This window comes from Artemia franciscana, unplaced genomic scaffold (assembly GCF_032884065.1).
Source record: "Artemia franciscana unplaced genomic scaffold, ASM3288406v1 Scaffold_253, whole genome shotgun sequence".
NCBI lineage: Eukaryota > Metazoa > Arthropoda > Branchiopoda > Anostraca > Artemiidae > Artemia > Artemia franciscana.
The window spans coordinates 1,036,448-1,062,774 of record NW_027063379.1 but is presented as its reverse complement, the minus strand read 5'-3'; the positions used below and the strand labels follow the sequence as shown (position 1 = coordinate 1,062,774).

At 35.0% G+C, this 26,327-nt stretch overlaps 1 long non-coding RNA gene and 1 pseudogene across 1 annotated transcript in view; both read left to right on the top strand.

The window, feature by feature from the left end:
* The window catches only part of LOC136042952 (uncharacterized), a 77,330-nt gene that overhangs the window by 44,062 nt on the left and 6,941 nt on the right, over positions 1–26,327 (top strand). The window lies entirely within an intron of this gene.
* Positions 10,989–11,657, top strand: LOC136042951 (isocitrate dehydrogenase [NADP] cytoplasmic-like; annotated as a pseudogene).

The following is a 26,327-nucleotide window of genomic DNA, read 5'->3' as shown; positions in this document are numbered from 1 at the left end:
ATATATAGTACATGATCATTAATGAATAATATCTTAAGCGTTATTATATTGACACTATTTATATATCACTACTGTGGCATGGGAATATAAGAGCACTGTTCTTAAAGGATGGTGAAATATACATTCTTTGCTCTTCTTGTTCCTTTTCTTTCTTCTCTTCTTTTTTTCCTGAGTGGCAGATAGTCGCTCTGCCACAGCCTTAAAACCTGTACTGCAGTCTTATATCTTCATTTGTTTTGTTTTCTTGCCACTGCCTCCATGCACTTGTTGAACAAACACTGACAGGTCTTGGCTCGCAATTGATTCATCGCCACTTTCAGATTTTTCGTTCACTTTGACCATTTGCGTCGGTTCCCACCATCTTGTCTTTGTCGGTTCTGAACTTTCTTCACTACTTACCTCTTTTGGTGTCTCCTCCATTGCGTCGGCAAGTTGAGGTTTTACACTACTTGCTCTTTCTGGCCTCTCCTCCATTGCGTTGGCCAGTTGAGGCTCTTCACTCCTTACTTCTTATGACATCTCCATTGTTAAGGCCATCAAGACTTCTCTGTTCCTTTTTTCTGGTCTTCTCGGGTAAGAGAAAACTGCTCATGGCCATCATTGTACTGACCATGTCTGATTCCGTAGTCAAAGTATAACTCTTCTCCTGCCGTGATATCTCGTGTTGAAACGAGAAAAGGTCTTTTCAGACCATCAACCACCAACGCCTTGGACTTAAGGTTCGGGCCATTCTCATTCGCCTTATGGTTTACAGGGCATCCGAAACATGGCTGATGGGGATGGCAAGCGCAAGCCTCTTCTCTTGCGTCAATCGTGACATCTGGGTCAACGGTCAAAAAGTAGTTACTTCCGTGCTCTTCTTCGAGTAGTGACTGAAGGAGTCCGTTTGCCTCAATGGTAGCCATCCTTTTCCCGTGGTACTCAACCACTTCTTGTTTAGTCCAGAACGGGATTGTGGCAAAAACCCCTTCTACAGCCCCTTTGTTGAGGCTCTGGGCTACTGTCATTCCCACCCAGGACTGAATAAGGACACATTAAGTCAGATTATTGTCTACCACTGGCTCAGAAGGGAAGGTGTTCGGGATCATGAAGTTCTTGTAAGTTTGTTGGACCTGTTCCAGAGACGGCACGGTATCTTCGTATCCTATTCGACGAACAGCTTTCTGCAAGTTATCCTCTGTAAGGGCCTCAGTGCTATCTGCTTCAAGTCCACGCTTCTCCAACATTCTTCTTAGGATCTCCTCAGCTCGGAACTGTTTAAGTTGCTTCCTGTAAAGATCCTTAACAGACTTCAATACGGCTGTATGTTTCAACTCTGGATTGATTTTTCTAATCAATTTCAGAGATGCCGTCTTCAATTCGGCCGATCCATTTATTGGCCGTTCCTCCTGAACACGGTTGAGAGCCTGGAAAGAAAGAAAAGGGTCAATTAATACTTAGTTTAGTTGAAAGCCTGGAAAGAAAAGAAAAGAACTACTTAAAGGATTATATAAAAGGATTAAGACTGTTTAAGAAATCTATATCACAAAATTTAAAGTTAAACTTACTTCCTTGGTCACACTTTTCCTGGTTGCCTCATCCATGCATAAAGCAACCTCTTCATCGTCGGTATCCCCAATTTTTTCTAAAGCAGAACATGCTCCAACTTGTTCACTGCACTTCTCCATTACGGCTCTACTTGTAGCAATCCTTAGATACTCGTAAGCCTCATACTGATTATTTGATGTAACGTCTGAAAAAAATGGTTAGGAAAGTCCTACATGAGGAATTAGACATTTAGATTTAATAAACACTTAGATTTAATATTTTACAATATAGAGGTATAGATTCTAACAAAATACAGGCCTAATTATGTAGAATGAGCAAAATTTATCCGAGTGACAAGGAAATAGACACTTAGATTTTAAGTTTTTACGAACTAGAGGTAGACATTCTAACGAAAGACAGCCTTAATTATGTAGAATGAACAAAACTTACCCGAGTGGCACAGATATTCTTACATCATCTTCCTCTCCCCCTTTGACAGACTGTTCGCCTTCCGGTTTATAGTGGCGATCAGGTTGCGGATCGTTGTCTAAGTGGAAACAGGAACACCCGGCCTCATGCCGTCTGGGAAGTTTTTTCGAGAAACATCCGCATGGATGTGCTTGTGTTGTGCAACTTCACTCCTGACATCGATAATAGGAAGTTTTGCGGGTCTGGCCTGTGAGGCTTCATACGGCCGAACAAACGACTTGTAATTCTGGAAAATGGCTTCTTCCCGGACACAACGCAACACCAGCGGACTTTTTGCTAGCGGTCCTGTGTTTCTCAACCGGGATGACAAACATGTTCTTCTCCTTCACAAAGTGCCTGTTCAAAAACTGCTTGACCGTCATATTTTCTGAAACTCCAAGCTGGTGACCAAACATAAAGGAAAACAAGAAGCTTACGTACGCTGTAAGGTTTATATGGTCCTTTTCAACCAGCTGATTTCTTGATAACAGTTTGATCATAGGAGCCATGAACTCCTCAACGCCAGCTTTCAACTTCTTGTAATCCTCCGTGTTGAATGAGTGTGGATCGAAAGCCCGGTGGTGTTCTCGGTGCCTCTTTTCTGCCGTCACAAGTGCTTTTTGCTTCTTATCCAAATGTTACGGGGGGGTTTTGGTGAAATAATGAGTTTGGTGGGAAGTTTACTTAGGGAGATTTTTACCTTGAGGTGCTTGGGACTTTTCTAAGTCTTAATATCTCGCATCCGCATTAGATATGGGAGCTAAATTACTAACAGAATAAAAAGGCTTTGTATATAATCCCATGCTTTGTATATAGCATGAAAAGGTGCACATGAACACTCGAACTTGACTATATCAAAACTCCCATGAAACTGACTACTCGCTCCTTGCGTTGAGCTGATATATCCAACGCGATTTCTAAACAAGAACTCCCAGGACAGGCTTGGTGACCTGGGCGGTTGACCCCCGCTACTGTTGGTATTCTCCAATCATGTGACTAGTCCCGCACCCAGAAGTTATTTTCATAGCAAGGATTTCCCTTCTGGTTTTGAGTCGAAAAAACCCAGAGTTCAAATAAACCAGTTAGTTGGTTCCAAAAGGAACATTTAACTTGTGTCTAAATGTACAGAGTCCAAAGTATTGAATAACTGCTAAATTCTATATGATTTTATTTAAATCTTTCTAATTGAAATTTACTAAAGGGGTATGACTGAGAAATTTAGTCTTGAACTTAAGAGTTTGTATGGATGGGAGATTTGGTCCTGTATTTGAGAATTTCTAAGGGGATGTGAATGAGAGATTTGGTACTGAATTTTATAGAGGGGGGAGGGGAGGGGCTGGTCTATATGTTATATATCCCCTTTCCCGTTGTAGATTGATGTCCCCATCAATCAGTCTAATCTTTTCCTTTAAATATTGCATTTAATCCTTATTATCTATAAAAATTTTATTATAACTCCATGACCTTATAGTGATGATTTTAAAATTTAAGAAATATTTTCCTTCACCTTATATATATATATATATATATATATATATATATATATATATATATATATATATATATATATATATATATATATATATATATATATATATATATATATATATCCTGAACCTAGCACTAAAAAAAATTACTTAACAACAACACTTGACATTAACTGTTATTACACATGAATACCTGGTTCCAATTGTTTGTTTTTATTTGAATTATTAACAATTTTAACTGTTATATTTAATTGGCATTTTAACAATAAAATAAAAAATATACAACATTATACAAAAAGATTTCCACTGGCACTTTTATTTAATTTAATTTATTAATTCACTATTTGGCACTTTTTAATTGTTCATCACTTATTATTTTAGGATATTAATTTCACACCAATCACAATTTTCGGGTCCTTGCCCTATTTACTGATTGAACAAATATAATGTCATCTTCTAATCTATCACCTTTAAATGTTTTTGTTGTTTAAAAATTTAGCAAATGTAAAGACTGTCTTGTTTTCACGCTTTCACAAAATGGGAAGCGCGGGACTGATTTTAATTTTCGAGAATTTTATTTCCTAAAATTTTTTAATTAAAAAATCACATTAACATTCACTTCACATTCTTCTTATGAGATTCATAAAAATTCTTCTACATAAAGCAAAAACTGATGCAACGATTTCTGTCATTACGACATTGCCGAGGGATGTCAGCAAGCTGGAAAAGGTCCTGTGGTTTACCTCCTCCATCCCAATAGTTTCCAAAATATTTGTCACCGCTGGTATGCGACTGTGGTGATAATAAAGGAGGGATCCTCCAAATCCAACAGCGAATACTATTGCACCGTATGTAAGTGCAACACCAGCAAAAATGAATTCTTCCAACAACAATCTGTCTGTGCCAAGTGCTTCTCCCATTTTAAGTGATTTTTTTTCTCAAACTTTATTTAACTGAAACTGTACTTCTTGTAAAAAATAAGATTGTGGAAAATAATTTTTGCCCAAAACCCCCCGGTCATTTTTCTTCCAAATCTGTTGCTGGGACGGTGGCCATGGAGGTCGGAAACCGCTTAGGAGTGTGTAACAAATCACCTGCCGAAGCAACTAGCCCTTAAAATGGGAAGCGCGGGACCCGGAATCACCTATCCCCAGCAGTTTAAGTACAAAAGTACCGCCGGTACTACGGCTCTTCCGTCCCGTTCCCGCTCTCTCTGTATTTTAAGCGTTATCTTTATTGTCTTTAATTCAATTGATTGAGGTAGTATTTAAGACCTCACTTTGTAGTTGTTTCCTAAGTTAAAAAACTAGGATTCAGGATGTTTTGTTCTAAATCTTCATCTAGGTCTGTGACTTTGCTGACTTTAGGTTTCCATATTGAATTAGGTTATCATCTATGGTGTCTTCGTGGTTATGTTGTGGTTGTACCATCTGGCTGGATTTTAGAGTCTTCACTAGTCTACGGTGTTCAGTCAGAAAGATGAATATGATTGTAGTAAGTAGTTGGTTCTATTTGGGATGTCACTTGGGTGATAGTTGTCCGGTTGAATCAGATGTGTTTTTCGGGCATTCTTCGTCGATTGATAAATTATGATAGGTGCTTTCCATTCTTTGAGCATGACGTTCGTCGGCCAATGTCAAGAGTATGCCAAATTCTGTAATAAAAAATTTCCAAGTAGAATCATGTTGTCAACACATAAAACGATACTAGCGATACGATAATATGAAGCATTATTTTAACATAATAATAACATATAATTGCATAACAGTAATATTATTTTAAAATTCAAAGAAAATTGAATGTACAATTTCTAATAAGAAATTTTAAATTCTAATAATTTTTAAGGTACATTCGAAGTAACGTGATGTATATGAGGTTATATAGTAATTAAGAATATTTTTATGTGTATTACACTATTACTATATTATTATGATTACCTGTCAACATAAAAACACTGAACAAAAGAGGGTGGTTAAAAATAAGATAACATAGAGGTCTTAATATGTTCTGGATCATACTTAAATCAAAAAAAAAATTTTGAACTTCCAATGCGTGATTAGTCGAAAAGTCATACATTTTGCATCATAGCCTTTCAATCATCACGCCTTGGAATATCTTTTGTTTGGAAATAGAGCAGCAAAATTACAAGAGATGACCTCTTAAATCTCTTGCACACAAAAAAAATAGGAACGAATTTTTCGTGCTTGTTTGAGGTCTATATTTACATAAGATTTTCTGCCAAGAGTATTTTTGATGTATATGCCAAAAAGTAATACAGTATGTTGCATCATAGTCTTTTAGCTGTTATACACCAGCAATATTTCCTACAGTAGGGAAAGGATGTTAACGTACGGGGAAAGAACTCTCAATTTTCCCGGAATATAACATCCTCCCTGTTAAAATGGCTTAAATATCATCAGGAGCAGTAGGGTTTAATTGATGCATCTCTTTTGCTTCAATTGCATCATTATTTATCCTTTTTCGCTTCAGTAGTCTCCCATAGTTAATTGTTAGTAGCGCTCTTATTGTTAGTGAAATAAGAAATACCATGAATATAGTGATTATAATATTATACCATGAGTTTGGTGAGAACAAACCGAATTGGCTCTCGACATATTTCAACCTTTGGTCTTCGTCAGTGAATAAGGGTATTTGCATATCTAACGCTTCCTTTATTTTTGTTAATTGCGTTGTACTATTCTTTTCTATTTTTGGCAATATGGATGTTTTAGATTCCTCATCATTTATATTCGGAATCGTGAAGGACAAGTTTATTCCTTGAAAGTTAATTATTTTTGGGCTCATGACGTTAGTGCTGGTTGTGATTAGAGGTGTTTGGACAGTTGTTTCTTTACTTACAAGTCTGCAACCTTGTTTGATTGTAATAGTTCCAACGTCCTGTAACAATATTTCGGTTCGATAGCTGGGGTCAATTTTTTCTGTATTGTTACAGCAGGATAGGGTTCCTACCGTCTTTTTAGGTACTGTAAGTAACCATAAGTTGTTCCGCAAATTAATGAAAGTTTCTCTTTTGGTATTTCCTATTAAGGCTTCACAAGAATCAGGAATATTTTGTTGCTGTGATTCCTTTAGGAATAGATCTAGCATGCATGATTCTATCTTTACGTTATATATAGGTAATGTTTGTTGGCAGACCTAATTTTTAAATGAAACGCATTCTTTTAATTCTTCGGCATTTGCTAGTGCGTATTTTCTTCTGTCTTGATCTATTAACATATATTCCGCTTCTGGGATGATGCTCATGAACGAGTTTGTCTCTTTAATGTTGATGGGGAAGGTAGATATTTTGTATAGGTAATATATGGATTGATTAATTAAAGGAATTGTGACTACAGCAAATAGTTGCTCATTGATCTCGGTGATATGCACCTTTAGTTTGGTATAATATAAAAACCAGTTAGCTACTTCTGGTTCTACTGGTAAGTGGAGACCAAATGTTAAGTGAGTTTTTATTTCGTTTAGGATGTTCTTAAGATCCGAGGGATCCACTAAGTCGTAAGAAAGGGATCCTCATGTTAATTCAAATAACGCGAATTCAAATTTACTGACATCAGTGGCTAAGTTCAACAAAGACATAATAACAATGTCGAGTGACACCACTGTTAGGCTGGAATCGGAGATTACTCTGTCTACTTCATTTTTTAAATAGTTCATTGTGTTGACTGTTCTTGAGATTTTCTTGGATATGGCCTCAATTTTGTCTTTTTGATAATTGGCGATACTTGCTTGTGTTTTTTGCACATGTTGTGTTGTATTCATGGCTGTGTTGAGCCTTTTAACATTATCTCTTAATATATTTAAATCTTCTTCGGTTGACAAACCGAATAGTCGAGAAGCAAGCTCCCCTACTATTGGAATTAAAGTTGTTGATCTTTTATATTTACTCCTCCGGAAAAATACTTCAAATATACGGGTTGTGCTTTGTTTGAGTTTTCGTATTTCTGTATTGAATAGTTCAAATAACGCTTCCAACCTTTGTCTATATAATATGAGGAATGCCTGATGAGTTGATATTTTATGGGCATTTTCCATGATTAATTCCGGGAGGGGTTCTAATTCATTCTTTGCTGGTTCGTCAGCCATGGCCAGTCGCGCGCAAGTTTTTTTTACCATCTATTGTCCATCATTCTCTCCAGTGACTTTCATCTTGACATTTTTGTCTCCATCCATACATTGGGTTCTACCATAGTCCGTCTCGACAAAAAGAATTTGCCACCTAACTTGTATTCTTCCCTTCTTCGTAGAAGTCCATAACCAGCTAGTTGATTGCCATGGTTGCCTTACTGTTCTTAAAATTTCATCGTTCTTAATTGGCATTAGTAAACCAGGGATAGTTTCTGTAGTAATTTCTGACATTGAGGTGTCTAAGTCTATTGGTTGTGGGTCAGTTATCGTGGGGTTTGACGAGAGGAATGTTTCTTCCACTTCTGTTATTGGGGTATGTTTAGTTTCGATTGTTGTTGGAGTAAATTCAGTTTCTGCTGTGGTTTCCTCGTTCTGAGTATTGTATTTCCAGAAGGTAGTCGTTTCGTATTTCTTTGAGGTGCTTTTGGAGATTTCCATTAATTCGTTTGTGTTTTCTTCGGTATTAGAAGTAAGATAGGGAATATGGGAGGTTGTGTTGATTTTGGTAGCTTCCGTTGTAACGTTTATTATTCTACAGAAGTATTGACATTTAAACTTGTATTTCGGTTTGCTGGTACCATTAGTGGAATTTGATCCTACTTCAATATTTTCTATTCCCCTTATAATCGCTTTTATTTTATTTGTTCGTTTTAAAAGGTTAGATACAATGTTTGTTGTTTGGGTTTCAATTGCAGCGGTTTGTTGTGTGTTTGGGGAAATATTTCTTATGTTTTTCGTTTCAACTTCTGTTGGCTTTATTTCAGACAAATTTATTTCTTCCTGTATGGGGTTCTTCTCAGCCTTGTTAGCTTGTTTTGGTCCCTTCCATAGTTCCTTGAAGAAATTCCATACTGTGGGCAATTCGTTTAATAATACATGTTGTCCATCATAAATTTTCTTTGTCTAAGTTGGGTCTTAATTGGTTTAATTATATTTTGGGTCTCTTTATCGGTATCTGAGTTTTGGTTTTCGTTAATTGATCTTTTTTCTCTTTTCAATGGCTTTCCCGAGTCCTATAGCCTTATAAATTTCGGCCATTTTTGCATATAAATCATCTACTATTCTTTTTATTTTGATTTTGGATAGGTAGGGGATGGCATGTCTTTCATTTCTTTATGGTTGCTTTTGCCTGCCTGTAGTCCTTTGTCTGATTTTAAAAATTGAAAAATTGATTCTTTCAGATCAAATGTATTTTTCTCCAGTCTTATAACTTGTTGGAACAATGTTTTAAATGGCTTAGGGTCTAGCTTCATAAATATTTTCCAAGCGTTGTTACTAGTTAGAAGTGAATTTTCGTGTTTGAATGTTATCCCATGCTTTACGACATCTTGTTTATGGGCACTTATACACATGGTCATCAAAAATGTTAAGATCATCATTTCTTATCTGTAATTAACATTTAATAAATTATTTCTTGAATAAATATGATAGAAAGGAAAAATGGATTGCGTGACGGTGAGATATATTAAGTATTATTTGAGTTGTTGAGCATTGATCTAAGGGGCTAATACGCTATAGTCATCAAGAAATAGTATTAACATGGTTAATTTAAAAATATCAACAAATCTAAATTGGAGCCGAGAAAGGAAGTAATGTTTTTTATAAAATCAATTTATACTTAAGTAGTTTCTGGTAACAAACTGTGATAAAGAGCGATTTTGCTCAATAGTAACGAAACTTTAAAGTCCGATAGCAAATATCTTAGTAGTCTCAAAAGTAATTAATATATATTATCAGTGTACAGAGTTTGACATGGGTTAGGACAATTTAGTTCTAAGAAAGACTTCTTGGTGTATATACTGCCTTAGAAGATTGCCTGATGAGTACTTTCCTAGTTTAATGAAATAATCAAAAGGCAAGCTCCCAGGAAATATAAAACTCTAGCAAGCAATGATGCTCGGCCAATGTCAAAAACCAAAAGGGGATCAAAGAATAGCGAAGACGCTTCTAGTGAAGATTCTTTGTCTGAATAGGCTAAAGGGCGTAAAAACCATTACGAAAGATCCGTGGTATCGCCTATTCCAAAAACAGGCTTATTTTTGCAAGTTAATTTATTCTGATTTCAAGAAAGATTCTTTCGTTATTGAAGTAATTAGGAAGTATTTGGTTATTTTCTTTCTAACGTCAGTTCGTCTGGACATCTAACGAGATTCACTGCCCATCTTTCATCTACCTAAATGGGCTTATAAGACATCTATTGTATGTTGGCTTTACGCCCGGAAGTGAAAAAAAAGTAAAAAAAAACTATCAAACAGTTCGTGGTAACGAATTGTGAAGTAAGGAGCGACTCGGCTCAATAGTAATAAAACTTAAAAAAAACTGAATTTTGATGTTAGAAAATATATCAGAAGAATCGAATTTTCATGTTAATTCTAAATATAAAACTTTCATTAAATTTAGTTCTTGTCATCAAAAGTTACGAGCCTGAGAAACATTGTCTTATTTTGGAAAATAGGGGGAAAAACCCCCTAAAAATCGTTTAACGAAAATCATACCATCGTATTCGGCGTATCAGAGAACCCTATAGCGAAAATTTCAAGCATCTATCTTCAAAAATGTGGAATTTTTTGTCAGAAGATTAATCATGGGTGCTTGTTTATAGAAGGCAAAACAGTAACACTTTAAAGTTGTAATCATTAGGTACTTTAATATGTATATTGTCTACAAACTAAAGGACCAACTTGAGTCTACTAATAATTTTTGTTTTAAGAAAGACTTTCTTAAAAACTTTTGTTTTAGGCCTGGGATGGGGTTAATTCAAGACTTATTATTTGTTCATTACTCGCTTCTAAAAGCGAGCTTGGGGGGATATGGATGGACATTTGCAACATTTACATTAAGGTTATTTTATTGTTTATAAAAATACCTAAATATTGAAGGAAATAATAGCACTTGCGTTCAGAAAGAATCGCCGTTAAACTTATTCATGATTTTAGACGATTGAGAACGAAAACTATTTATAATTTTGCTAACCAAGAAATTTTTCTAACAACACATGTCTGATAATAGTATGAATTAATTTATTTGTTTGTTACGGCTTGAAGCTTACCTTACTGATTGTGTAGGTGTAATATAGGGGTAGGCATATTTTATTATCAATGTTTTGATTTTTGGTTTAAATTAATTGGTTAAAATCTAATTATAGATGGATTAATGTAGTCTGGAATTTAAAATGAGGAATTATCATTATATTATAAGATTATAAGGCCTAGTAATTATGTTTCAAAGATCATAGCTCTTTTTTTGTATGTTCTTTGAGAAATAATTATAGTTATTCCAAAACTTTCACAAATTGGCTGAGGGTGTCGTATTAAGGTATAAGTGTCAGTTTCATGGGAGTTTTGATATAGACAAGTTCGAATGTTCTTGTGCACCTTTTCAAGCTATAAGTTATTGGAGCTATTTTGTCCAAAGTTGTATGTTTATAGAGCCACTGATTTCCTTGTGCCAGGTGCTGGAACTTTAGAAATAAAATGGCTAGCTGCTGATGGGAATGAAACTATATCTCATGTTGTAAACAAATTTGAAGGTCCTGGCATAGCTGTGGGAATGTACAACACAGATTCTTCTATTAGAGATTTCGCCCACTCATCCTTTCAAGTTGCGTTGGCAAAATGCTACCCAATTTACCTCTCGACCAAAAATACAATTTTGAAGAAATACGACGGAAGATTCAAGGATATTTTTCAGGAGATATATGACAGTGATTACAAAGATCAGTTTGAAGCCAAGAAAATTTGGTATGAGCACCGTCTTGTTGACGATATGGTTGCCTATTGCATGAAAGCCGAAGGTGGTTTTGTTTGGGCCTGTAAAAATTATGACGGGGATGTTCAATCTGACACCGTTGCTCAAGGATTTGGTTCATTGGGAATGATGACTTCAGTTTTGGTTTGTCCCGATGGTAAAACAGTAGAGTCTGAAGCAGCTCACGGAACTGTCACCAGACACTAACGAATGCATCAACAGAGCAAAGAAACGTCAACTAATCCTACCGACCGCGCCATATGTTACGGGGGGTTTTGGTGAAATAATGTGTTTGGTAGGAAGTTTACTTAGGGGGATTTTTACCTTGAGGTGCTTGGGACTTTTCTAATTCTTAATAGCTTAATGCGGATACGAGATATGGGAGCTAAATTACTAACAGAATAAAAAGGCTTTGTATATAATCCCCAGTAACCTGAGAGACAGAACCATCTCAGTGATATTCGAGGTCTCCTGAGGCAATATAGATTCCCTTGGGACCAAACCTGAAGACTAGAGGAACTGTACCTGATGCCCTAGTACATAGACAGAAGATGATTAAATACAATAAGTTTTATTTACTTACAACATACAACTTTGGACAAAATAGCTCCAATAACTTATAGCATGAAAAGGTGCATATGAACACTCGGACTTGACTATATCAAAACTCCCTTGAAACTGACTACTCGCTCCTTGCGTTGAGCTGATATATCCAACGCGATTTCTAAACAAGAACTCCCCGGACAGGCTTGGTGACCTGGGCGGTTGACCTCCGCTATTGTTGGTATTCTCCAATCATGTGACTAGTCCCGCACCCAGAAGTTATTTTCATAGCAAGGAAAAAACCTAGAGTTCAAATAAACCTGTTAGTTGGTTCCAAAAGGAACATTTAACTTGTGTCTAAATGTACGTAGTCCAAAGTATTGAATAACTGCTAAATTCTATATGATTTTATTTAAATCTTTCTAATTGAAATTTACTAAAGGGGTATTTCTGAGAAATTTAGTCTTGAACTTAAGAGTTTGTATGGATGGGAGGTCTGGTCTTGTATTTGAGAATTTCTAAGGGGATGTGAATGAGAGATTTGGTACTGCATTTTATAGAGGGGGGAGGGAAGGGGCTGGTCTATATGTTACATATCCCCTTTCCCGTTGTAGATTGATGTCCCCATCAATCAGTCTAATCTTTTTCTTTAAATATTGCATTTAATCCTTATTGTCTATAAAAATTTTATTATAACTCCATGACCTTATAGTGATGATTTTAAATATTAAGAAATATTTCCTTCACCTTATATATATATATATCCTGCACCTAGCACTAAAAAAAATTACTTAACAACAACACTTGACATTAACTGTTATTACACATGAATACCTGGTTCCAATTGTTTGTTTTTATTTGAATTATTAACAATTTTAACTGTTATATTTAATTTTCAATTGATCCAGGCATTTTAACAATAAAATAAAAAATATACAACATTATACAAAAAGATTTCCACTGGCACTTTTATTTAATTTAATTTATTAATTCACTATTTGGCACTTTTAATTGTTCATCACTTATTATTTTAGGATATTAATTTCAGACCAATCACAATTTTCGTGTCCTTGCCCTATTTACTGATTGAACAAATATAATGTCATCTTCTAATCTATCACCTTTAAATGTTTTTGTTGTTTAAAAATTTAGCAATTGTAAAGACTGTATTGTTTTCACGCTTTCACAAAATGGGAAGCGCGGGGCTGATTTTGATTTTCGAGAATTTAATTTCCTAAAATTTTTCAATTAAAAAATCACATCAACATTCACTTCACATTCTCCTTATGAGATTCATAAAAATTCTTCTACATAAGGCAAAAACTGATGAAACGATTTCTGTCATTGCGGCATTGCCGAGGGATGTCAACAAGCTGGAAAAGGTCCTGTGGTTTACCTCCTCCATCATAATAGTCTTCATAATATTTGTCACCGCTGGTATTTGACTGCGGTGATAATAAAGGAGGGATCCTCCAAATCCAACAGCGAACACTATTGCACCACATGAAAGTGCAACACCAGCAGAAATGAATTCTTCCAACAACAATCTGTCTGTGCCAAGTGCTTCTCCCATTTTAAGTGATTTTTTTCTCAAACTTTATTTAACTGAAACTGTACTTCTTGTAAAAAATAAGATTATGGAAGATAATTTTTGCCCAAAACCCCCCGGTCATTTTTCTTCCTAATCTCTTGCTGGGACGGTGGCCATGGAGGTCGGAAACCGCTTAGGAGTGTAACAACTCACCTGCCGAAGCAACTAGCCCTTAAAATGGGAAGCGCGGGACCCGGAATCACCTATCCCCAGCAGTTTAAGTACAAAAGTACCGTCGGTACTACGGCTCTTCCGTCCCGTTCCTGCTCTCTTCTGCATTTTAAGAGTTATCTTTATTGTCTTTAATTCAATTGATTGAGGTAGTATTTAAGACCTTACTTTGTAGTTGATTCCTTAGTTTAAAAAACTAGGATTCAGGATTTTCTGTTCTAAATCTTCATCTAGGTCTATGACTCTGCTGACATTAGGTCTCCATATTGAATTAGGTTATCATCTATGGTGTCTTCGTGGGTATGTTGTGGTTGTACCATCTGGCTGGATGTTACGTCTTCTCTAGTCTACGGTGTTCAGTCAGAAAGATGAATATGATTGTAGTAAGTAGTTGGTTCTATTTGGGATGTCACTTAGGTGATAGTTGTCCGGTTGAATCAGATGTGTCTTTCGGGCATTCTTCGGCGGTTGATAAATTATGATAGGTGCTTTCCAGTCTTTGACCATGACGTTCGTCGGCCAATGTCAAGAGTATGCCAAATTCTGTAATAAAAATTTTCCAAGCAGAATCATGTTGTCAACAGATAAAATGATACTAGCGATACGATAATATGAAGCATTATTTTAACGTAAAATTGCATAATAATAATATATAATTGCATAACAGTAATATTTTTTTAAAATTCAAAGGAAAATTGAATGTACAATTTCTAATAAGAAATTTTAAATTCTAATAATTTTTCATGTACATTCGAAGTAACGTGATGTATATGAGGTTATATAGTAATTAAGAATATTTTTATGTGTATTACACTATTACTATATTATTATGATTACCTGTCAACATAAAAACACTGAACAAAAGAGGCTGGTTAAATATAAGATTTCATAGAGGTCTTAATATGTTCTGGGTCATACTTTAATCCAAAAAATTTTTGAACTTCCAATGCGTGATTAGTCTAAAAGTAACACATTTTGCATCATAGCCTTTCAATCATCACGCCTTGGAATATCTTTAGTTTGGAAATAGAGCAGCAAAATTACAAGAGATGACCTCTTAAATCTCTTGCACATAAAAAAAATAGGAACGAATTTTTCGTGCTTGTTCGAGGGCTATATTTACATAAGATTTTCTGCCAATAGTATTTTTGATGTATATGCCAAAAAGTAAAACAGTATGTTGCATCATAGCCTTTTACCTGTTATACACCAATAATATTTCCTACTTAGGGAAAGGATGTTAACGTACGGGGAAAGACCTCTCAATTTTCCCGGAATATTACATCCTCCCTGTTAAAATGGCTTAAATATCATCAGGAGCAGTAGGGTTTAATTGATGCATCTCTTGTGCTTCAATTGCATCATTATTTATCCTTTTTCGCTTCAGTAGTTTCCCATAGTTAATTGTTAGTAGCGCTCTTATTGTTAGGGAAATAAGAAATACCATGAATATAGTGATTATAATAGTATACCATGAGTTTGGTGAGAACAAACCGTTTTGGCTCTCCACATATTTCAACCTTTGGTCTTCGTCAGTGAATAAGGGTATTTGCATATCTAACGCTTCCTTTAGTTTTGTGAATTGCGTTGTACCTTTAATCTTTTCTATTTTTGGCAATATGGATGTTTTAGATTCCTCATCATTTATATTTGGAATCGTGAAGGACAAGTTTATTCCTTGAAAGTTAATTATTTTTGGGCTCATGACGTTAGTGCTGGTTGTGATTAGAGGTGTTTGGACAGTTGTTTCTTTAGTTACAATTGTTCTGTTAGTTACAATGTGGGTCAATTTTTTCTGTATTGTTATAGCAGGATAGGGTTCCTACTGTCTTTTTAGGTACTGTAAATAACCATAAGTCGTTCCGCAAATTAATGAGAGTTTCTTTTTTGGTATTTCCTATTAAGGCTTCACAAGAATCAGGAATATATTGTTGCTGTGATTCTTTTAGGAATAGATCTAGCATGCTCTATCCTATATTTACGTTATATATAGGTAATGTTAGTTGGCAGACCAAATTTTTAAATGACACGCATTCTTTTAATTCTTCGGCATTTGCTAGTGCGTATTTTTTCTGTCTTGATCTATTAACATATATCCGCTTCTGGGATGATGCTCATGAAGGAGTTTGTCTCTTTAATGTTGATGGGGAAGGTAGATATTTTGTATAGGTCATATAAGGATTGTTGATTAATTAAAGGAATTATGACTACAGCAAATAGTTGCTCATTGATCTCGGTGATATGTACCTTTAGTTTGGTATAATATAAAAACAAGTTAGCTACTTCTGGTTCTACTGGTAAGTGGAGACCAAATGTTAAGTGAGTTTTTATTTCGTTTAGGATGTTCTTAAGATCCGAGGGATCCACTAAGTCGTAAGAAAGGAATCCTCCTGTTAATTCAAATAACGCGAATTCAAATTTACTGACATCAGTGGCTAAGTTCAACAAAGAAATAATAACAATGTCGAATGACACCATTCTTAGGCTGGAATCGGAGATTACTCTGTCTACTTCATTTTTAAATAGTTCATTGTGTTGAGTGTTCTTGAGATTTTCTTGGATATGGCCTCAATTTTGTCTTTTTGATAATTGGCGATACTTGCTTGTACTTTTTGCACATGTAGTGTTGTATTCATGGCTGTGTTGAGCCTTTTAACATTATATCTTAATATATTTAAATCTTCTTCGGTTGACAAACCGAATAGTCGAAAAGCAAGCTTCCCTACTATTGGAATTAAAGTGGTTGATCTTTTATATTTACTCCTCCGGAAAAATACTTCAAATATACGGGTCGTGCTTTGTTTGAGTTTTTGTATTTCTATATTGAATAGTTCAAATAACGCTTCCAACCTTTGTCTATATAATATGAGGAATGCCTGATGAGTTGATATTTTATGGGCATTTTCCATGGTTAATTCCGGGAGGGGTTCTAATTCATTCTTTGCTGGTTCGTCAGCCATGGCCAGTCGCTCGCAAGTTTTTTACCATCTATTGTCCAACATTCTCTCCAGTGACTTTCATCTTGACATTTTTTGTCTCCATCCATACATTGTGTTCTACCATAGTCTGTCTCGACAAAAAGAATTTGCCACCTAACTTGTATTCTTCCCTTCTTCGTAGAAGTCCATAACCAGCTAGTTGATTACCATGGTTGCCTTACTGTTATTGAAATTTCATCGTTCTTAATTGGCATTAGTAAACCAGGTATAGTTTCTGTAGTAATTTCTGACATTGAGGTGTCTAAGTCTATTGGTTGTGGGTCAGTTGTCGTGGGGTTTGACGAGGGGAATGTTTCTTCCACTTCTGTTTTTGGGGTATGTTTAGTTTCGATTGTTGTTGGAGTAAATTCAGTTTCTGCTGTGGTTTCCTCGTTCTGAGTATCGTATTTCCAGAAGGTAGTCGTTTTGTATTTCTTTGAGGTGCTTTTGGAGATTTCCATTAATTCGTTTGTTTTTTCTTTGGTATTAGAAGTAAGATATGGAATCTGGGAGGTTGTGTTGATTTTGGTAGCTTCCGTTGTAACGTTTATTATTCTACAGAAGTATTGACATTCAAACTTTTATTTCGGTTTGCTGGTACCATTAGTGGAATTTGATCCTACTTCAATATTTTCTATTCCCCTTATTATCGCTGGTATTTTATTTGTTCGTTTTAAAAGGTCAGATACAATGTTTGTTGTTTGGGTTTCAATTGCAGCGGTTTGTTGTGTGTTTGGGGAAATATTTCTTACGTTTTTCGTTTCAACTTCTGTTGGCTTTATTTCAGACAAATTTATTTCTTTCTGTATGGGCTTCTTCTCAGCCTTGTTAGCTTGTTTTGGTCCCTTCCATAGTTCCTTGAAGAAATTCCATACTGTTTTAATTCGTTTAATAATGCATATTGTCCATCATAAAATTTTCTTTGTCTAAGTTGGGTCTTAATTGGTTTAATTATATTTTGGGTCTCTTTATCGGTATCTGAGTTTTGGTTTTCGTTAATTGATCTTTTTTTTCTCTTTTCAATGGCTTTCCCGAGTCCTATAGTTTTATCAATTTCGGCCATTTTTGCATCAAAATCATCTACTATTCTTTTTATTTTGATTTTGGATAGGTTGGGGATGGCATGTGTTTCTTTTCTTTATGGTTGCTTTTGCTCGCCTGTAGTCCTTTGTCTGATTTTAAAAATTGAAAAATTGATTCTTTCCGATCAAATATATTTTTCTCCAGTCTTATAACTTGTTGGAACAATGTTTCAAATGGCTTAGGTTCTAGCTTCATAAATATTAACCAAGCGTTGTTACTAGTTAGAAGTGAATTTTCGTGTTTGAATATTATCCCATGCTTTACGACATCTTGTGTATGGGCACCTATACACATGGTCATCAAAAATGTTAAGATCATCATTTCTTATCTGTAATTAACATTTAATAAATTATTTCTTGAATAAATATGATATAAAGGAAAAATGGATTGCGTGACGGTGAGATATATTAAGTATTGTTTGAGTTGTTTAGCATTGATCTAAGGGGCTAATACGCTATAGTCATCAAGAAATAGAATTAACATAGTTAATTTAAAAATATTAACAAATCTAAATTGGAGCTGAGAAAGGAAGTAATGTTTTTTATAAAAATCAATTTATACTTAAGTAGTTTGTGGTAACAAACTGTGATAAAGAGCCATTTGGCTCAATAGTAATGAAACTTTAAAGTCCAATAGCAAATATCTCAGTAGTCTCAAAAGTAATTAATATATATTATCAGTGTACAGACTTTGACATGGGTTAGGATAATTTAGTTCTAAGAAAGACTTCTTGGTGTAAATACTGCCTAAGAAGATTGCCTGATGAGTACTTTCCTAGTCTAATGAAATAATCAAAAGGCAAGCTCCCAGGAAATATAAAACTCTAGCAAGCAATGATGCTCGGCCAATGTCAAAAACCAAAAGGGGATCAAAGAATAGCGAAGACGCTTCTAGTAAAGATTCTGTGTCTGAATAGGCTAAAGGGCGTAAAAACCATTACGAAAGATCCGTGGTATCACCTATTCCAAAAACAGGCTTATTTTTGCAAGTTATTTTATTCTGATTTCAAGAAAGATTCTTTCGTTATTGAAGTAATTAGGAAGTATTTGGTTATTTTCTCTCTAACGTCAGTTCGCCTGGACATCTTACGAGATTCACTGCCCATCTTTCATCTACCTAAATGGGCTTATAAGACATCTATTGTATATTGGCTTTACGCCCGGAAGTGAAAAAAAAGTAAAAAAAAACTATCAAACAGTTCGTGGTAACGAATTTTGAAGTAAGGAGCGACTCGGCTCAATAGTAATAAAACTTAAAAAAAACTGAATTTTGATGTTAGAGGATATTTCAGAAGAATTGAATTTTCATGCTAATTCTAAATATAAAACTTTCATTAAATTTAGTTCTTGTCATCAAAAGTTACGAGCCTGAGAAAAATTGTCTTGTTTTGGAAAATAGGGGGAAACACTCTCTAAAAATCGTAGAATCTTAACGAAAATCATACCATCGTATTCGGCGTATCAGAGAACCCTATAGCAAAAATTTCAACATCTATCTTCAAAAATGTGGAATTTTGTGTCAGAAGATTAATCATGGGTGCGTGTTCTTAGAAGATAAAACAGTAATACTTTAAAGTTGTAATCATTAGGTACTTTAATATGTATATTGTCTACAAACTAAAGGACCAACTTGAGTCTTACTAATAATTTTTGTTTTAAGAAAGACATTTTTAAAAATTTTAGTTTTAGGCCTGGGATGGGGTTAATTCAAGACTTATTATTTGTTCATTACTCGCTACTAAAAGCGAGCTTGGGGGGAGATGGATGGACATTTGCAACATTTACATTAAGGTTATTCTATTGTTTATAAAAATACCTGGACATTGAGGGAAATAATTGCACTTGCGTTCAGAGAGAATTGCCGTTAAACTTATTCATGATTTTAGACGATTAAGAACGAAAACTATTTAAAATTTTGCTAACCAGGAAATTTTTCTAACAACACATGTCTGATAATAGTATGAGTTAATTTATTTGTTTGTTGCGGCTTGAAGCTTACCTTACTGATTGTGTAGGTGTAATATAGGGGTGGGCATATTTTATTATCAATGCTTTGATTTTTGGTTTAAATTAATTGGTTAAAATCTAATTATGGATGGGTTAATGTAGTCTGGAATTTAAAATGAGGAATTATTATTATATTATGAGATTATAAGGCCTAGTAATTATGTTTCAAAGATCATAGCTCTTTTTTTTGTATGCACTTTGAAAAATAATTATAGTTATTCCAAAACTTTCACAAATTGGCTGAGGGGTTTCATGGGAGTTTTGATATAGTCAAGTTCGAATGTTCATGTGCACCTTTTCATGCTATATGTTATTGGAGCTTTTTTGTCCAAAGTTGTTTGTTTATAGAGCCACTGATTTCCTTATGCCAGGTGCTGGAACTTTAGAAATAAAATGGCGAGCTGCTGATGGGAGTGAAACTATATCTCATGTTGTCAACGAATTTGAAGGTCCTTGCATAGCTGTGGGAATGTACAACACAGATTCTTCTATTAGAGATTTCGCCCACTCATCCTTTCAAGTTGCGTTGGCAAAATGCTACCCACTTTACCTCTCGACCAAGAATACAATTTTGAAGAAATATGACGGAAGATTCAAGGATATTTTTCAGGAGATTTATGACAGTGATTACAAAGATCAGTTTGAAGCCAAGAAAATTTGGTATGAGCACCGGCTTATTGACGATATGGTTGCCTATTACATGAAAGCCGAAGGTGGTTTAATTGGGCCTGTAAAAACTATGACGGGGATGTTCAGTCTGACACCGTTGCTCAAGGATTTGGTTCATAGGGAATGATGACTTCAATTTTGGTTTTTCCCGATGGTAAAACAATAGCTCACGGAACTGTCACCAGACACTACCGAATAGTAGTGTCAGTATACTATTGGCCAGTCAAAGAGTGCCACGGGCCATGAAATATTATGGGGTATCACAATGGCTTGGGAGCGTCCTGGACAGTAAAGATTCATAAAGTAAGAAGGATCATGGGACCAGGATACGCAAGGACCACAGGGTGCAATGTGTCAACAGCAGTCATGGTTCATGTACTGGTTTCATCCTTCTCTTCAGTGGGGTATACCCACAGAAAATTTGAAGTAGGTCGTTTCTATGATCAAATTTGTGCCACACAATCAGTCCTAGTCCTGGTTAAAAAAATAGGACTTTCTCCATGAAAAGTTTACAAATGTTGCCTTCGAAAGGATTTTTCACTCTGAATTCCAATTTTTTTTTTCATTACATTTATAGAAAATACTTAGTAAACCACGTTTCAATGATTCAAATATGTTCCATACAATGAGGGAAGGACTGTTTCCATGAAAAGTTCAAGAACCTGAGGGCAATAGACCAAAGAAATTTCCTTCTCCTACTAATATTCTCTACATAGAACCCCCCCCCCCCCAAAGCATAGTCTTTACCCCCCAAAGTCTTTAGGGTTTTCAATGACAAATACTATGCAATGTGAATTCCACAACTTACAAGCCTCTCTCCACAGACTTTTGGGGGTCATTTAACATCAAAAGATACAATTATTTGATCTTTCAACTATACTGAACAAAATGGATATCTCAAAATTTTGAGCAGGTAGTTTTTGGGGAAAAATGGGCGTGGAAGGGGGCCCAGTTGTCCTCCCATTGTTTGGTCACTTAAAAAAGGGAAAGTATGAAATTTTTATTTCCATTTGATTGAGCCTTCTCCCGATACTCTAGGACTATTGGATCGACACGATCACCCCTAGGAAAAAAACAAAACGAACACATGTGGATCCTTTATCTTTCTTCTGGCAAAAAAAAAACAACACAAAATTTCACATTTTTGCAGATAGTAGCTTGAAACTTCTATAGTAGGCTTAGAATTCTCAGAAGATCCTCAATCTGATGATGTGATTTTCATTAAGATTCTTTGACAAGGCGTATTCTTTAAAAGGCGTATTTCTCCATTTTTATACAATATGGTAAATTTTCTCAGGCTGGTAATCTTGAATGGATAAGACAAAACTTGTATTTTTAAAATCAGCATAAAAATCCAATTCTTTGATATTTCTATTGGTATCAAAATTACATTTTTCAGAGTTTCAGTTGCTATTGATCTGGGTCGCTCCTTACTTAAAGTTCGTTGCCATGAATTGTTTGATAACAATTATTAAAGGTACACACAAATAATACTTGGCTGAAATTCTATTATTACGTGTTCAAGGTGTTAAACCCAAAATATACTTCGGATGCTTAAAGTTAAGGGATCTAATATGCTTCTTATATCTATCTGTAAAAATAATTCAAAAAGGCTAGAGCGCAAGAAAATGAGGGGATATACAAGCATTATAAAAACGCGAGCAAATACTATTATTATACCGCACTCTAAAAAATATTAAAGTACCATAAGCCTTTCAAGCCCTTGCAGTGAAATGTCTGATAAGGCCATCACGTGTCGACTTAATATTATGGCTAATAGGGAGCTCAAGATAATTCAGTGATTTGGAAGAAAAATCAACTGATCACCGAACTTTACCTCAAAGGACACATTATCATTATTCTTGGGGCAAAAAACATGTAGAATACTTTTACTAGCACTAAATAATAGACTAATTGTGGCTTAATTGGCATTTAAGATGTTAAAATTTTCCTCAATCAGATGCAAAGAGTAGCTTAAGTTTAACACAACATGAGCATAATTCAATACTAAAACATAAAGTTCCCGATAAATGCAACTAGTGACCGTATGCGACTGCGCTTCAAGGACATTATTATTATTAAGTGTAGAAGATGTAATAGCACCATGCCTAATCCCTTTTCGCACAGGAATCAAACTCTTAGATAAAAAACAAACCATCACTAACAGGTACCTAAACATGGAGCTTCCTATGCATACTTCTAAAGCACGTAACAATTGAATGATCAAGACTTTGAGCCTGAAGGATAAAATAGCTGATCAATTTTATACTCGAGTGGAAAGCTCGACAAACATCATGACTACCAAATATTAGGGGCCCCCAAGCTCCCTCGCCTCAATTTATTTAGTAAGAAAAAAGAATCATTGACACACTTTACATTTTGGATCAGTCCGTGTGTTCTAAGAACCTCCCCTGTTTGAACAACAGCAGAAAGAAATTCTATTGGTGAAACAGATAACATCAAACATGGAAATGGTAGATACTGATATTGATAAAACTAGTAATAGGACGTAATTAGTAAATTCTACAGAAACTATGGTAGATCCAACAGCGATACCCCCTACCGAGCTCTCTACAGGTCCTACACTGCCCCTAAATACTTCCTATAGCCGCAGTACCCAGATGTTCAATTGCTTTTACCTGGTCGGGGGGGAACCTATTCGAGATCATCTTTAGCAGAATCCAAATGTGTTTCACTAGTTTACTTTGAATTGAGAGGGGTCATCTGAATGTTTTTACAGGCGGGGATACCCCCTCCCCCCGATCCAAACGTGTTTAACAAGTTTTTCTTCCAGAACCAGAAAAGTACATTTAACCAGAAATGAGCCTTCCCCAAAATAGATCATTAAATTCTGCTTAGTAAAACTTTTCACTATATTTATCAAGATTGAAAAATACACTACATCAAATCTTTACAATTCAATCAAGAATGTCTAGTCTTGCGATTCAAAGAAATAAGCCTTCCCCAGAATAGCTCATATAATGCTGCTTAGTAAGAATTTTCATTATGTTTATCATGATTTCAAAATAAACTGCTTCAAATCTGTACTTTTCAATCAAGAATGCCTAGTCATGATTCAAAGAAATGAACCTTCCCCAGAATAACTCATTAAATGCTACTTAGTAAGACTTTTCACTATGTTTATCACGATTTAAAAATAAACTGCTTCAAATCTGTACTTTTCAATCAAGACAACCTAGTCATGATTCGAAGAAATGAGCCTTCCCCAGAATAGCTCATTAAATGTTAATGGTTTCAACTTCACACTACACGTGGCTCTTGAGAAATTTCGGATGCTCCCTTTTAACAACAATTTTGCAAAAGAATAATATATGGAATGATTTTGGACGCACGGTTGTTTTTTCCCAGGGGTGAGCATATAAAAACAATGGTCCTAGAATGCCTGAACAGAACTAGTTCGAATTAAAAGTTGTAGTGCTGTTTTTATAAGTGACCAAAAGAGTACGAAATGGGAAAGTATCCTTTTCTTCAGTCCTGGGGAGCCAAACTATGATGTTGCAGCAAAACAGAAAATGTTGCTATCAATCGACAATTATGAAATAGCAAATCGACTTAAAAGCATAAGAAAAGTCTTATTAGTGCCAGGACACATTCGTTGCGAGACAAAATAAAAACAATTATTTTTTGACTGTAGGAGCTTGAAAGCTCCCTACAAAATTAAGTTTGACAAGCTGAATCTAGCGGTGTGATTTTCATTAGCATTTATGGATATTTTTAGGGGGTTTCCCCTCTTTTCTCAGGATTCAGAAACACTTTAACCGAAGCGTAGCTGTTGATGCGTAACTTTGAACTTAATACATTGTATATATTTGGAATAGGCATAAAATGCCAATTATATTTCTCTATAAGTTGCTAAAAAGATCCAATATTTTCCGTTCCAGTTACTATTGCCCCAAGTCACTCCATACTCACAACGTGTTACCAAGAGCTATATGAAATTGATTAAGTGAACTACATAGATTTGTCTATCTTTTTATATTGATTGGTTGTCTCAGAATTTTCAATAGATAGTAACTAACCATCTTTAATCGACAATTACAGTTTTACATCTCCAAATAAAACGAGGAGCGAATTTACCAAGGTGCAATCTTTTTGGATACCAAAGAGCTCCTAATTTCTATTCTAGAGAGCCCTCTTCGGATTTTACTCGAGCATTGGTTCCATGCAATCACACATGCTTGATGATGAGATATTCAGCAAGATCACTTGCCTTTATGGAAATGAACGAATTAAGAATCAGGCAAAATTCCTAATGCTTTTAAATATAAGAAAGAATAATAGTAATGAATTAAATCAAATAGGCTATAAAACTTCAGAATAAATTGGAGATTCATCTTAATCTGAGATCCGCTTTCTTGACCTTGAGTTTGCTTGGTTTAATAGTAGCAACATACAAAGAAGGATAGCCATATAAAACATTAACAATGTGCTGTACAATGCGAAATGAGAATAGGCTCCAGACACGGAATAGTGAAACTGCATACGAATGGCCAGTTCACTTCCAAAACTTGCAGCTGATCAAATTCTTCAAAAACATATATATAAAATTATATATAACTATTTTGAATCGTTAATTATTGTATTATTATTAGTCCATAAATCTATAAATGAAATACTACTAAAGGTTACAATTAATGACTTAAAATTCTGAATTAGAAGACACTTTTTTCCTAAACTTTATTTCTAAATTCTTCAAACCTTGTTATGTCATTAACTGTCTTATCATTACTATTCCATAATTTCTTACTCGATAAATAAAGGGAAACTTAGACCTTGTAGTGATTGAACTTGGAGCAGACAACCCCTTGCTTGTTCGAGTATTATAATTTGGGCAATCAGACCTAACCTTAAATATGCCTGAGAAGCATAAAGATAAAAATTCCATACTCCAATCTCGTAGAATCACCATAACATTAATGGCAGAGTCAACGGATCGCATAAATTTGGAGAACTCGAATTGGATTCACTAGCCACAGAAATGTCCGTAACCATCCCGAAGGACAAACTATCCCGTAATAAACAGATGTAGAGCAGTATAGATGACAAATCATTTGCTCGTGAGGAGAGAGGCCTCGAGACGACCACCAAGACCAGATGGGACTTAACTCAAGTAAGTCATACAAAAGGAGAATTGTCGGGAGAATATGATATAGATCATAAGAATATGGGTTTTAATTTATGTATCGTGAATGGAAGGGGTTGCAAGTAAATAGAAGTTGCAATTAATTCAAAGCCAACCGACTAAGTGTCCTTTTGCTAATTGGTACCCAACCCAAAAAAGCGTTGAAGCTTGACATTAATCGCGCTGTGGACAATTTTGAAAATTTGAAGAAGTTTCGCCTCGCCTTGGTCGATTAGTAAAAAATCTCTTTGTTTCTTTGTTTTGATCACGTTTTTATTATTTATATAAAAAGGCTCATTACCATTTGACTAGTAAAAATCAGCTACAAATTTAGTTCTTCCAGGATTTTGATGAGATTACGCCCCTGGTGTCTTATTGGATACCATAAATACAAAGCTTTTTGATTTAATTTAAAGGAAGATCTAGTTTCTAAGACAACTCTTTCGATACAGAGTGCCCTAGTCTAAAATACACCGTAAAAAAATAAATACATTGCAACTATCCAGTTCTTTACTTAGGCAGCGCTACTGCGCTACCTATGACTAAATCATGATAGCTGGGTTGTAATCAGAGCCTTCATAGGCTGCAAGATATGTGTTAATGTACTGAATTGTTGGTTGCTGTATTTAAGATATCATTCAGGATATTTTAAAGTTTGAAAAGAGCCCATCAGGAGAATATGAATAGAAATAGAATTTTTTGACAGCAATACAACAGGAAAATTTTTAGGAAAACAGGAGAAAAACTCTTCCTAAAATATCCCAACTT